Source organism: Tiliqua scincoides, chromosome 9 (genome assembly GCF_035046505.1).
Source record: "Tiliqua scincoides isolate rTilSci1 chromosome 9, rTilSci1.hap2, whole genome shotgun sequence".
NCBI classification, from domain to species: Eukaryota; Metazoa; Chordata; class Lepidosauria; order Squamata; family Scincidae; genus Tiliqua; species Tiliqua scincoides.
This window is the reverse complement of record NC_089829.1, coordinates 3028004-3040869: the sequence shown is the minus strand read 5'-3', so window position 1 is coordinate 3040869 and position 12866 is coordinate 3028004. Positions and strand designations below refer to the sequence as shown.

Sequence of the window (12866 nt, the reverse complement as noted above, 5' to 3'; positions counted from 1 at the left end):
TGGGGGGAAGCAGAGTAGCTTAAGCAGCGAACCCCCCCTTTTAGGTATCACCCCAGGGAACCTACCTCACCCGGCTGACTGCTATTCAATGAAAAAAGGCAAAGAGGCAATGGCTTGTTAAAGTTGCAAAAAAAGAAGTTGTTTATATACAGTTGTTTATATACAGTTCCATTGAGTGTATATTTACAGCATCTGATTAGGATCAGAGGTTCAGCTAACTTAGAGATAGCAAGGCCCTAGAGCTGCCTCGCCCTGCATGGACATGTGCTCAAGATGGCGTAGGCGGCAGAGCCCTGCTGCGTGCCATCTTAACAGGTCAGTGGTCAGAGGCCAAGCGAGTGAGTGCTCAGAGGAGAAGGGAAGGAAAAGGGTTAGGGCCACACCCCCACAAGGATCACATAGAGAACAGATTGAAAGGTCAGATTCACTGGACAGCATCCTGCCCGCTCTGAACAGCAGACAGAATTGTACAACAATGGGGAAGGAAATGAATGCAGAGAGAGGCTTTTCTCCCTCTCTCATAATACGGGGGGGGGGAGGCGTCCAATGAAATTGCTTGGTAAGATATTCAGGGTGTGGACAAAAGAACACAGAAGAATGTGACAACATTCATTTCTAGAATTTAATATCCTGGGATGTGGTAGTGGTCTCTACTTTCAATGGTCTTCAAAGGGGGGTGGGGCTTAATTGTAGCTGCTCTATGATCCTCCAGGCCTTGAGACAGTCACCTTTGCATACCAGTTGTGGGGGGATAACAAAAAGAAAGGGGATAACTGATGTGTCCTGCTTGTAATCTTCCCAGAGGCCTTTGGCCCAATGGTGTAGCTAGACAGGGTGCAAAGCACTAAGTTTTGCAGGTACCTAAATGTGCCATGTAAGTGGCCCCTCCCTGCTAACATAGCAGAGGTGAGATGAAACCCTGTGCAACCCCTCCCTGTACTATTTTTTGATTTAAATCACTCTCACCAAAACAGCCACATGGGAGAACTGGCAGGCACCCACTGGGTTCCACTTGGCACTTGGCAAAGGGAAGAAACAGAGATGGAGCCACCAGAAAAAAGCCAGCACATTTTTTGGCCTTTATGTGTTCCATTGCTATAGACAATTGGAGCTGCTACATGACTGAACCAAAGCCCACTTGCTGCTGTGTACCTGCCCAGATGGGAGGCTGTCAGCACTCCCCATAAGCCCCTCTTTTAGCTTTGTCACCCCAAGGGTAGAACGTAATCAGGACAGAGAAGGAGCCATGGCTCAGTCATGCTGACTGTCAAGCTGACAGTCCCAGTTGCACTACTCAGCAGCTCCATAAGAAGACCTTTGCCAAAGGTCCATCCATATAATGAAAAATGTGGGAACTGTGGGAAGCCCACAAGCAGGGAATGAAAGCATTTCTCTGCATTAAAGCATTTCTCCCTCCCTGCTCCCCTGCAACTGATTTTCAGGAGCACATTGCCACTATTGATGGACCTCTGGTCCTCCATAACTTTAGCAAATCCCCTTTTAAATATATCTCAGTGGCCATCACCACATTTTGTGGCACCACATTTTGTGGCCACAGATTAATTCTTGGCTGTGTGAGGAAGTTCTTCCTTTTGCCTGTCCTAAATCTCTACTTGTCAATTTCATTGGATGACCCTTGGGTCTGTTGTTGTGGGAGAGGGAGAAAAAGTCATCTTGTCCTTTCTCCCCATACCAGGTATCATTTTAAAGGTTTCCATTTTCCATTCCATTCCCTTGAATCACCTCTTCCCCCAAAGTTCTTCCTCTCTCTTGACTTCAGGTGGTCAATGGAATTGTTTGGCTACAAACTTAGCTTGGACTGGCCCAGATGGTCTGATCCAAAATACAGCAGCTTCACATTTTGAATTATTAAAACAGCAATACTATACCATATTTTTTAAAATCACATGTATGACTCAAGTTCTACAAGATTTCTACAGTAAAACAAGTGAAATCTGAGTCAGAATACAGGCTGTAAAAGGTGGTTTCCAGAGCTAAATGATGTGGAGAGGGGGGGAAAATGATCTGGAAGGGAGGAAAAAAGAAGAAGCTCCTTCCCACAGCTCCATTGTCATCTCATCTCCCTTCATCAAATTTCTCATTACTCAGCATTTGACACTGCGCAGCCCCAATGCTTTTATAGACCAGACTTTTTTAAGGGGATTATAGACCAGACTTCTCCCGGCTGTCTTCTCCAGGGAATTTGCTCCCTCGACAGGAGAGGGAGTCTCACAAGTTCCCAGCACAACCAGGGTTCATTGCACAAGTTCTCCCCTGGTGAGTGCTCTGAATGGATGGCTTTGCCACTTGCTTGGCACAGCATGTGAGAACAGCAGATTTGCTCCACCAAATTTTCCTCTGCAAATGTTGATGCTGAATATTCTCTGCGTGCCCTGACATTTATGGGATAATTGTATCTGCTTTTATTGACTTGATATTGGGCAAAGCAATAAATTATCAGCAGATAGATCAGTCTGTGTACATTATCATCTTGTAATCCTTGCATCAATTACCCTGCAAAAGAAATCAGTATTATTACAAACTTCCAGGGTGGCAGAAGGAAGGTTTAAGAGGCTTGCCTAAGGCCATCTAGTGAGTCCCTGGCAGAGGCAAGACTCAACCCAGAACTTTCTCATTTGCAGCTCATTCTTTTAGACATTATGAAAGGCTAGTGAAAATTAGTGTCTGAAAGCATTTCTTAGTCATCATGAAAGATTTTTCATGGCTGATACACACTGGCAATCGTATCCAAAAGCATTGCTTAGTAAACATGCAATGACATTTTATAGCCAATGGCATTTAATCGTCAACATGCAATGGTGCTACGTATTTGGCCACATTTCATAGCTGAGATGCAGCTGTATTTCTGACCACATTTCAAAGCCAGCATGCAGGTGTATTTAGTTTGACAGCCTCTGCTCCGCCCCCTCTCCATTGTTCCAGCCCAGTACTCTCCTCGCTCCACATTTCCTCTTCCTCTCTGTGCCTCTCATCCTTTTCCAATCCAGGGTGGAAAAGGAGCAGAGGAGGCAAGTATGCAAGGGGACCAAGGGATTTCCCCTACCAAGTGTGATCATAAGATGAGCCCTGCTGGATCAGGCCAAAGGGACCCCCCCCCCTAGTTTAGCATCTTGTTTAGACCCCTTTTCACAGGGTCTCTCCCATTGGCGTAGCCAGAGAGAGTGCAAAGCACTGAGTTTGCAGGGAGCCTCAGGGGGCGTGCAAGGGAGCCATTTCAGGTGTGGGGAGCAAAAGGGAGGCATTCCTTGCACACCCTGGTCAGGCTCCCTGCAAAAATCGGTGCTTTGCTCCCCCTCTGGCTACGCCACTGCCTCTTCCCCCTCGTCCCCCTCTTCCCCCCCGCAGCGTGTTTCCCCCTCCCACCCCGGCTGTACCATCCCTCCCGTGCTGGAGGAAGGGGCCGGGAGCGGGGAGCCGAGCGGCCACCTCCAGCTGCGCGCCGGCCAGGCGCCTCCTAGAGAGATCGGGCCGGGCAGCCAGCCCAGTGCGCTCCGGGCGCGGTGCGGCAGCGGGGTTGCACCCCCCCTCGCGCAGCCCGGGCGATGGTAGAGGCCGGATTGCGCAAGACTTGGCTGCCCAGGCGGGGTATAAAAGGCTGCGGCCGCCTTTGGTAGGGCTGGTTGGTGGGTGTTGCTTCTTGCTGCAGGGAGCGGAGGACGGTGGGTTCCTCGAGGGGCGCCTTTGTCTTGGGATCGACCCCCGCATTGGGCTCACATGTGACGGTGAGCAGCACTGCCTTCATGCCTGACCTGTGCTGGGGGAGCTCTGTTTCTGCTGGGGGTCGGTGGAGAGCATCTGTGGACCCGCGTGGAGGGCTTGAACGATGCTCCCAGTGTGCTCTCTCTCCGGGGCCCCTTCCCAAGTGTGGGGCGGGGAGGGAGTCCTTGCATCGGATTAGTTGAGTGCAAGTCTTACGGGGAGCGGGGGGAGTCATTTTGCCTTAACGTGTAGAGAGACCCTATCGGAGGTGCGCTGATGCTGCCAGCATACCAGTCTCTGGGTTCTCACCTGGAGCCTATGGGGAGACCCATCCTGCATCCTGCACCAACTGGGGACTTGTGTGGGGTGCTTGTGAAAAGTTGCTGGTGCCCTGGATGTGTACTCCCTGAATTTCTGAGAGGGGTCTGTTCTGGGGCGGGGGGGGGCTTTCCAAAGGGGGCTCCTTTTAGGTGCTGCTTCCCTCTGGCCTCTTCAGTTTTATATTGCTAGCTTCTGGTCCCTAGAAGGAGGCACGTGGAGTGCCTTGATCCTGGCCCCTGTTGGTGGTGGTGGTGGCTGCTTCTAGGGAAGGAAGGTGTCTGCAGGCCCCACCACCCACCCCAGGTGTCGGTGGAGGTCCTCAGCTGCAACTGAGCAAGAGCTCCCAGCTTGAAAATCTAAGGTAGGTGTAAAGCCTCCCCAAGCTATTTTTTTTCTGGAGTTGTGGGAGGAGATGAGATGCAAAAGCAAAGCGGTTTATTCTGGATTAACTAATCTGAGTTGAACCGCTTATGAAATGATCAATTCGATTCCCTTCTGTAACGTGTTTCGAAGGGAATGCTGTGTTATTCCTGTTTTCCTGCCTCCTGAAACACCCATCTGCCCAGGTGTGTGGCCAGGTGAGCGTTGGTTTCCCCACAGGAAAGGGGGGCATCACTTGGGGATGAAGTGATGCAGGAGTGAGAGGTTCTGGTTCTGGCAGAGGGTTTGGAGAAGTCCCAACTCAGAGAAGTTGGGAGCCAGCTGCCTGCTGGAGCAGGTCCTCTGGTACCTCCTGGCTTGCTGTTTGTGTGTCGATGGAAGGCAGCGTCTGGGAATTGGGGTATAGCTCAGGTCTTACTTTCTGGAATTGCTTTTGTTTGTGGGGAAAGCACATGTGAGAGCTGAGCAAAGTGGGGGGAGGGAAGTTTCAATTGTTGCCTGATAAAGTCTGTCTTGAGCAAAAGATGAGGTCTCTGTTAAGATGGAGACCAGTGTGAATCGGGAAGAATATGTGTTTGGCATCAAGCTCTATACAGTATGGGTACTCACCAAGAGCCTCCCACATCAACCTGCTCATGCACTGAGAGATTCGTCTGGAGTCCCTCCTTTGGGTGTCCCCGTGAGACATAGTTGGGCAGGGAGGGAGCATCTTCTCAGTGCATGTGGAATTCCCCTCCCCTCTGAGGTTGGCCTGTTGCCTCTTTGGATGGCCTTTTTGCACCAACTGCCAAGCTTTCAACTTTGACATGGTGCTGATGCTGCATCTCCAGCTTATTTCAAATCTCTTTGGATGTCCTAACATAGGTGCTGAAACATAGATGTTTCGAGCAGTAGAGTGGATTGGACGTTGATTGAATACACTCTTAATTGCAACATACTTGGGCTTGCACTGCAATCCTAGGCATGTCTGCTTGGGAATTAAGCAGTATTGAGCAAAATGGGCCATACTTCTAGGTAAGCATGTGCAGGATTGCAGGCTTGGTTAATCAGTGGTATTATGATAACTCCAGTAAGGGCTTCCCTCTCTCTTCTTTGTTGGGGTGTATACTGGAGGTGTTCCTTTAGTTTAAGAGTAGCCAATATTCATCTGTCTTGTTACTTGTTACCTTGTTATTCATTGTTACCTTGTTACTCATCATGGTGCTATAAGGGTTGTTGCAGAACAAATATGGCTACCCCTCAGGAAGTCAATATTAGTTGGGATTCCCTTCAACTAATGCGCAAGGCAGTTGCTTTCTCTTGGGCCAAATACTATTAGCATGCAGCTGAGCAAGAGAGTTTGCTCCGTATATTCAACTTGGCAAACTTAGACTGCAATGCTATGTGCACTTATCTGGAAGTAAGCTCCGTTGAATTCAGTGAGACTGAAGTTCTGATCTCATCCAGCAAGACTACTTCCAAACCCATCTATTGGGTAGCTTTGTGTTTGTAACATAGACTGTTTATTCCCATTTTGCAGCTAGGCAGGGTGGTCACTGAGGTTGGCCTTTTCCAGGCCTGCACAGTGTAAAAGAATGCTGCTGGATCTGACCATGAGGCCATGTAGTCTGGATCAACCAGTGGCCAACCTTCTGGGAAGCCACATTGAGACCATGGCCCTCTTCTTCTGTTTGTGTATTGTAACTGATTTTGAGGTAACTGCCTCTGACTATGGAGGCTCTGTCTGCCTATAGGATCCATGTTTGCTCTGCTGAATTGGAGCAAAGGCTCCTCCAGCTTCCAGAGTGGCCATTCAGATGTTCTTGGGATGCATGCCAGTTCAAATTCTGGCCTTAGCCATTGATTTCCTTATGCAGAAACCAGCAGCTGCAGACTGGATGAGTGTCTTCTCAGTGTTTGTCACTTTTTTCCTCCTTGCCCATCAGGAAGGAGAGTGATTCTCAATTAATGTCTCTGCTCCCCAGTGGCTGACTGCCTCCATCAAAGCCAGTCTTCTGTAGAATTCTGGGTTTTCATCCTATCCAATTGTGTGCTATGACTTGGAGAGTGAAAACCCAGTTGATAAGGGGAGAGAAATCTCTCCCTCTCTCCCTCCCTCTCTCTCTCTCTCTCTTCCACCCCCCCCCCAGCTGCTTCCAGGCAGTAATGATTTCAGTTGCTAGGTTTCCAATGAGATACACAGCAGTGGGGGGAAAATTCATGGATAGTTAATGTCAAAATGCCAAGAGAGGCGAGTAGAAGCAGTTCTGAGGAAATTTGGATTTTTGGTTAGGTCTGAGCTGCAGGAAAAACAAAGCAGGACTCTCTTGACAACAGTTACTTAAACAGGAATGAGGCACATGTTTGGGAACAGAACCCTGTGAGGGCCCATCCAGTTCAGCCTCTTGTTCGCTGTACGTCTGAGATAGAGGGCATGAAGATGAGAGCTTTCTGCTGGCATTTGGAGGTATTCTGTCAAGGCACATGTCTGCCTCTTGTGGCTAACAGCTGCTGGTAGGCCCTGTCTTAAGAGCGTAAAGAGCCTTACCTGGGTCAGGTCAAACACTTTTCTAGTCCAGTACCATACTTTTCATAGTCCCTGGCCCAAGGAGCTTACAATTGAGGAGAGCCATGTCAAGGATAAATAGCTAAATGGAAGCTTCCTGTTATCAGGGACTGAAGGAAGGAACCTCGCCACCTTGCGCACTGTCTCTAGTTAAAAAATAAATAGCACAAACTTCACATTCAGATGTTGAGGACAGAGAACAAGGAAAACTGCAGCATAATTGCCATACTTGATGATTTACATAAAGTGAAGAGGCAGTTCCCTGCCCCAAAGGACTTGCAGTCTGGAACATGATGTAGGAGAACAGAGGGAAGGGTCATGGATGCAAGAGCAAGCAGGGATGCACCTGTGATTGTTCCAGATTCACATATCTAAGCAGGGAGCTAAGATATACTGCCTTCAAAAGTGGAAGCTCTATATGCTGCATATAGCTAACGGCCATTGATGGAGCACCTCCTCCACAAATTTGTCCAGACTTAAACATACAAGACTGCACAAGTTTCAAGTTTGGGGAGTAGAACATGCAACGACCTTCCACTGTCTCCAGTTTCCAGACCTGCACTGATGTTTAGCTCTCACGCATACCAGCACATACGCCCTTAGGTGGTTGAGATGATAGAATTAAGGATGGAATCCTAGGCACACATTCCTGGGATTGAGTCCGCTGAACACAGTGGGACTGACTCCTGCTTAGCCATGCCTTGACTTTCACTTTGAAACTCTGTACCTGGGGCCAAACCACAGCACTGCAAATCTCTGGTCTGTCGGGGCCATTTTCTTCTTCCCTTCTCTTCTTTGGCTGCTCCCTGTCCCTCTTCGCCTCCAGCTTAGCGGCTTTCTGGTGCCTGTTTACTGGTGTTGCTCCTGCATCTTTTTTTTTTTTAAAGATTGCAAGTCCTTTTGGGACGAGGAGGCATGTATGACTTAGCTGGGTAAACCACTTTAAACTTGTTGTTGAAAAGCATTATACTGCATAAATATTCTTGATAAAACGTGTCTGAATGAGAAACATGTTTTCAGCTGCTGCCCAAGCATGTCGTTCCAGGGAGTCCCCGAGGATGATGGTGCAGGTTCTGTGCATGGATTCAACAAAGACCTCTCTTCATAAGAAGGAAGTAAAGAGGTCTGTTGTGCTTGGCTTCTCTGCAATTGAAGCTGGAGGATTTAGGGAGCATTTGTTTAGGGCAAACTGTTAAGAAATTTTATCTGGAGGGAGTAGGGTGTTTACTAAAATGTACCTTGCAACCCTTCTACATTTCTAGAAAACCATCTGCTGCTTTCAGAGTTTTGGGCAAACAATGCAAACATTTGAAATGCTGCCAGATTCCAAGTACAAAAGAATATTTTAAAATAAGAAGTATGTTTTTTTGGCTGCTTAGGAAGGGTCTGAGTAGATGTTCCCCTTCTCTTTAGAAATTGATAAATTCAGGAGTACCAGAATTAGAAATTTTTCTAGCCATGGATGCATCCCTGAAAAGCGGGGTGGGGTGGGGGGGGCTGTGGATATAGGCTTAGCTGAAGGAAGATCAAATTGATTTGTAGGCAGCCTCTTCAAAAATAAAAATAAGAGCAGCCTTGTCCAAATTAATTATCTATGTGCCTCTGATACTAGGGGGCCGACTGAGCTGCTGTTGGGGATCACGATGAGATTTTACATCTCTCTTTCTGTTTACTGTGTGCCTGGCTGTACTGTTGAATTCCCATTTGCTAATGGAAGTGTGTGTGTGGGGGGGGAGAGGGAACAACATGGGGAACAACATGGGGGCTGTTGGAGATGTATCGCCTTTGATCCAGTGAAGCTGCCTCCTGAGTCTGACTGTTGCTCCTGTACAGTCAACCCTGACTGGCAGCTCCTCTGCAGGAGCTTGAAGAAGCCCTGCTTGGAGATACCGGCAGGGTCAAAGCTTGGAGGATCAAAGCCGGGGGCTGCCAAAATGTCTTCCTGTGTTGGCAGCATAAATCTCTGTCACCTTCTCCTCTTGGCTAAGACTTTTGCCTGATGTGGCATCATTCTCTCGCATATTTAATATACAGTACAACATAACCAATCTGATGTGGCAGCTAGGCATAGGAACTTGCATTTAGAACATTGATGGGGGAGAGAGTGCAAAGGGACATGGAGAAAGTGAAACTTTATATAAATTGGCTCCCCCTGCCAAACTGTGTGGGGCTACTATTTCTCGTGAAACTAAATTTTGGGGGTATGGTAAATTTATTTTGTTCTCATGGGAAAGCAGGTTCTTCTTCCCAGTTCTTACAACAGTTCTGTAAGATGAGTTAGTCTTGTACCCATGTTGCAGGTGGGAAAGACTGAGGCAGCCTCTTGATTCTCTTCTGCTCTACACCCTCCTTGGCCAGCCATGTTACCTCAAAGAAAAGGACCAGACTGCCACATAACCATACTTTGCTGCTCTGTGCACAGCTATCCCAGTCATGGTGCCCTGCAGTCCCTGTGGCAGTGAGGTCAAGTGCTAGCTGACCTACTGGGGCGTACCACAGTTGAAACCCTTGCCCTAGAGCAGCCTGGAACTTGTTAACCATGACTGCCTGATCCCATACGAATTTGCCTGTTGAAATCATTAAAGTTCCTCTGGCCTGCTGTTAATAGAAATGAAATAGACTTTCACAGCAGGTAACCTTCTCAGTGGTGGCAGCATTTGTTTGGAGCACCTTTGTAAGGGATATCAAACTGGCTCACTCTTTGCTGGCTAAGAACAGTTCTAGAAAGTCTTTCCTCTGGCATGGCTTGATTTTCTTCTGCTCATTCTGTGTGTAGATTTTTGAAGTGTCCCATGTTTATTCCTTTTTTAATTGTGAAACTTTTTTGTAAGTGGCATTGGCTATATTAGGAAAAGTGACATATAAGTCCAGTAAGAAAAGACATGGCTTCAGAGCAGATTCCTTACCTTTGGGCTGTAGCTCAGTGGTAGGGGATTGGACAAGTTTCTGGAGGAAAAATCCATTATGGGGTACAAGTCATGATGTGTATGCGCAACCTCCTGATTTTAGAAATGGGTTATGTCAGAATGCCAGATGCAAGGGAGGGCACCAGGATGAGGTCTCTTGTTATCTGGTGTGCTCCCTGGGGCATTTGGTGGGCCGCTGTGAGATACAGGAAGCTGGACTAGATGGGCCTATGGCCTGATCCAGTGGGGCTGTTCTTATGTTCTTAGTGAATCTGTTTTGCATGTTGTGCTGTGTTGTGAATGCTGTTTTTGCATGCATCCTCTCCATGTTGGGCAGAGAAATGATTGCCAAATCCTAGAGAGCTGTTTCCAGGCAGCATCAATGTGAGTGAACTAAAGGGACCAGCATGCAATGTCACACAATGCAGTTTTCTGTGTACCTTGTTGTTTCTGACAATGTGGTGAGCAGCTGCTCCACTTATGTCTGCAAAAATGGAACAAAAAGGATTGAGGTGCCCTTGGAAAGATCAGCTCTTGGGTTAAGGGCTTTTAAGGGTTTTTGTTTGGAATTTAATGCTCAGAGTTGTTTGTGTATTTCAACACACAATGTTGCAATGCTAGAAAAAAATGATCTCGCTTGTTATTTGATTCTAGAATTTGGGGTTACTTCATGCAGTCAGTCCATGGAAGGCTGAAGTTAGCACATATTCAACGAATGCCTCATCTAACTTGTGGAACTCCCTGCCACAAGATGATGAAATTGTCTGCTAGCTCAAATGGCCTTTTTAAAAAAAGGACACATGTCTGGAGGGTCAGTCTAGTGGTGGCATTAGCCAGGGCAACAAAAATGGAGACTCTTAAGTACCAGGAGAATATACTTCTGAATACAAATGCATTTTGGTAACAAAAAGGCAAATAAGAATTATCCTATTTCCTATTTCATTGTCCTTAAACACCTACCCCTGAGTATGGTGAAGCTGGCTGAGTGTAGGTCACAAGCAAGGAGCATTATAGAGGGGAGAGCAGAGAGAAGGAATAGTGAGCATTTTGAGTTTTTTAGTGCCTGACACTCCAGCGGGACCCAATAAATGTATCATGGTGCTATTATCCCCATACATTGTCCAGTTTTAAGTGACCCAGCTTCCAGTTAATCTCTCTGCTCCCCAGCTTCATTTGCTATATGGGTTTTGTGTGGGTGTCCCTTGGATGTCGGCTCTCTTTAACACCTGGGGATCCTCTCTAGGCTCTTTAAAGCAAGTGCTCTCCCTCCTCTGCCTCAAAAAATGCTCCCTACCATCTGCCTGGAGACTGTGGAGTACTGAGCCCTGCCAGGCCTTGTTGATAGAGAACCTGAACAGCGAAAGGGTGAGCTGTTGGAGCACTGTGGTGGTGGTGGGGTGTCATGCCAGGAGTGGGCAAGGGGAGCCTGTTCTGCTGGTGAGATGTTAAGGAGCCAATGTTGCTTTACCTGATCTTGCAGGTTACAGAGGATGCAACAGGTGTCTTGCAAGAGTGAGAAACTGCTGAATCTATGCTGCAAATCTATGCATCTCACCCCAGCAGTGTCTGTTCTAGTGGCTGTCTGCTGGTATTCATTTGCATCTTTTTAGATTGTAAGCCCTTTTGGGACAGGGAGCCATTTAGTTATTGGACTTTTCTCTGTAAACCGCTTTGTGAACTTTAAGTTGAAAAGCGGTATATAAATACTGTTGATTGATTGAACTTAAATGGGAGTCACACTGGATCTGTTGGATGCAAATGGTGGAAGGTGGATCCTTTGTGGCCTTCCTGCAGGGACGGGAGGCAAGCATCCTGTCTGTCCTTTATTTTTATTAGATACAGAAGAGTGAACTTGGATGGGCCCCGTAGCCAACCCACCAGTGCTGCTGTTGTGGCCTCTGACATGCAATCCTGTGTGTGTGTGTTCAGAAGCAAGATCCATTTGTGTCAATGGTTCTTACACCCAGGAAAGCATGTACCCAGGATTGCAGCTTTATTATCTTATCTGGTGAAACACTTGGATTGCAATCCTTTGTGTGCCTATTCCCAAGTAAGTCCCCTCTGCAATAAATGGGAGTTCTCCAAAGGAGTGCCCTCTTGACATGTTATGGTTGCAGGATACGCAGACCCTTAGATTGTAGACTTCCTCAGCTGTATTCATCAAGAATTCAACATTCTTCTCCAAAGATGGCCACTGGCCTAGACAGGAATGAACCTGGTGCTTGTCACTTTCGTGGATATATCCTTCAAAGCTGTCCTGATGGCTGAAAAGAGAATTCCTGTTTTCATTGTTGAGTCCTTGTTTAATAGCAAAGGCTAGAGCTGCTGGCTCAACTATGGCTGTGACAAAAAGACAAGGGGTTGCTCTCTTGGTCATGCTTCCTGCTCTGGCAAACTGAGGATAATGACAGCACTAGCATACCTTACAGGGTTGCTGTGAAATGGACTTTGGCAAGTGCTTGAATGCTACAATGCCAGCACAAATGCACAATTTGAATGCACAAATGCCAGCTGACTACTGTAAGAAATAGGCGGACTCTTTGTGCTGATCTTTAGGGCTGCTCTTGGATTATTAGGAGAGTGTTGTGCTCATCCTCTTGTAAAAGAGGCACATGAACATCAATTGTCTACAACAGTGGTTCCCAAACTTTTTAGCACCGGGTCCCACTTCTTTAAACGATTATTGCAGGGGTGCCCAAACCCCAGCCCAGGGGCCACTTGCGGCCCTCAAGGCCTCTCAATGTGGCCCTCAGGGATCCCCCAGTCTCCAATGAGCCTTTGGCCCTCCGGAGATTTGTTGAAGCCTGCACTGGCCCAAAACAACTTCTCTCAGCATTGTTTGACTGTTTGACCTCTTGTGTGAGCTGTGGGATGAGAGCTCCCTTCACTGCTTGCTTTTTCACATCTGTTATGCAGCAGCGGCAGCAAAGGAAAGGCGAGCCTTGCTTTGTACAAGGCCTTTTATAGGCATTGAGCTATTGCAAGACCTTCAT

At 47.5% G+C, this 12866-nt stretch overlaps 1 protein-coding gene across 1 annotated transcript in view; it reads left to right on the top strand.

Moving 5' to 3' along the window:
- The first annotated feature begins 3680 nt into the window (after positions 1-3680).
- DISP3 (dispatched RND transporter family member 3) overlaps positions 3681-12866 on the top strand; it is a 42253-nt gene continuing 33067 nt past the window's right edge. Inside the window, exon 1 of the mRNA XM_066637676.1 lies at positions 3681-3743. The gene's annotated coding sequence lies outside the window, so the exon portion shown is untranslated. The remainder of the gene's footprint in view (positions 3744-12866) is intronic.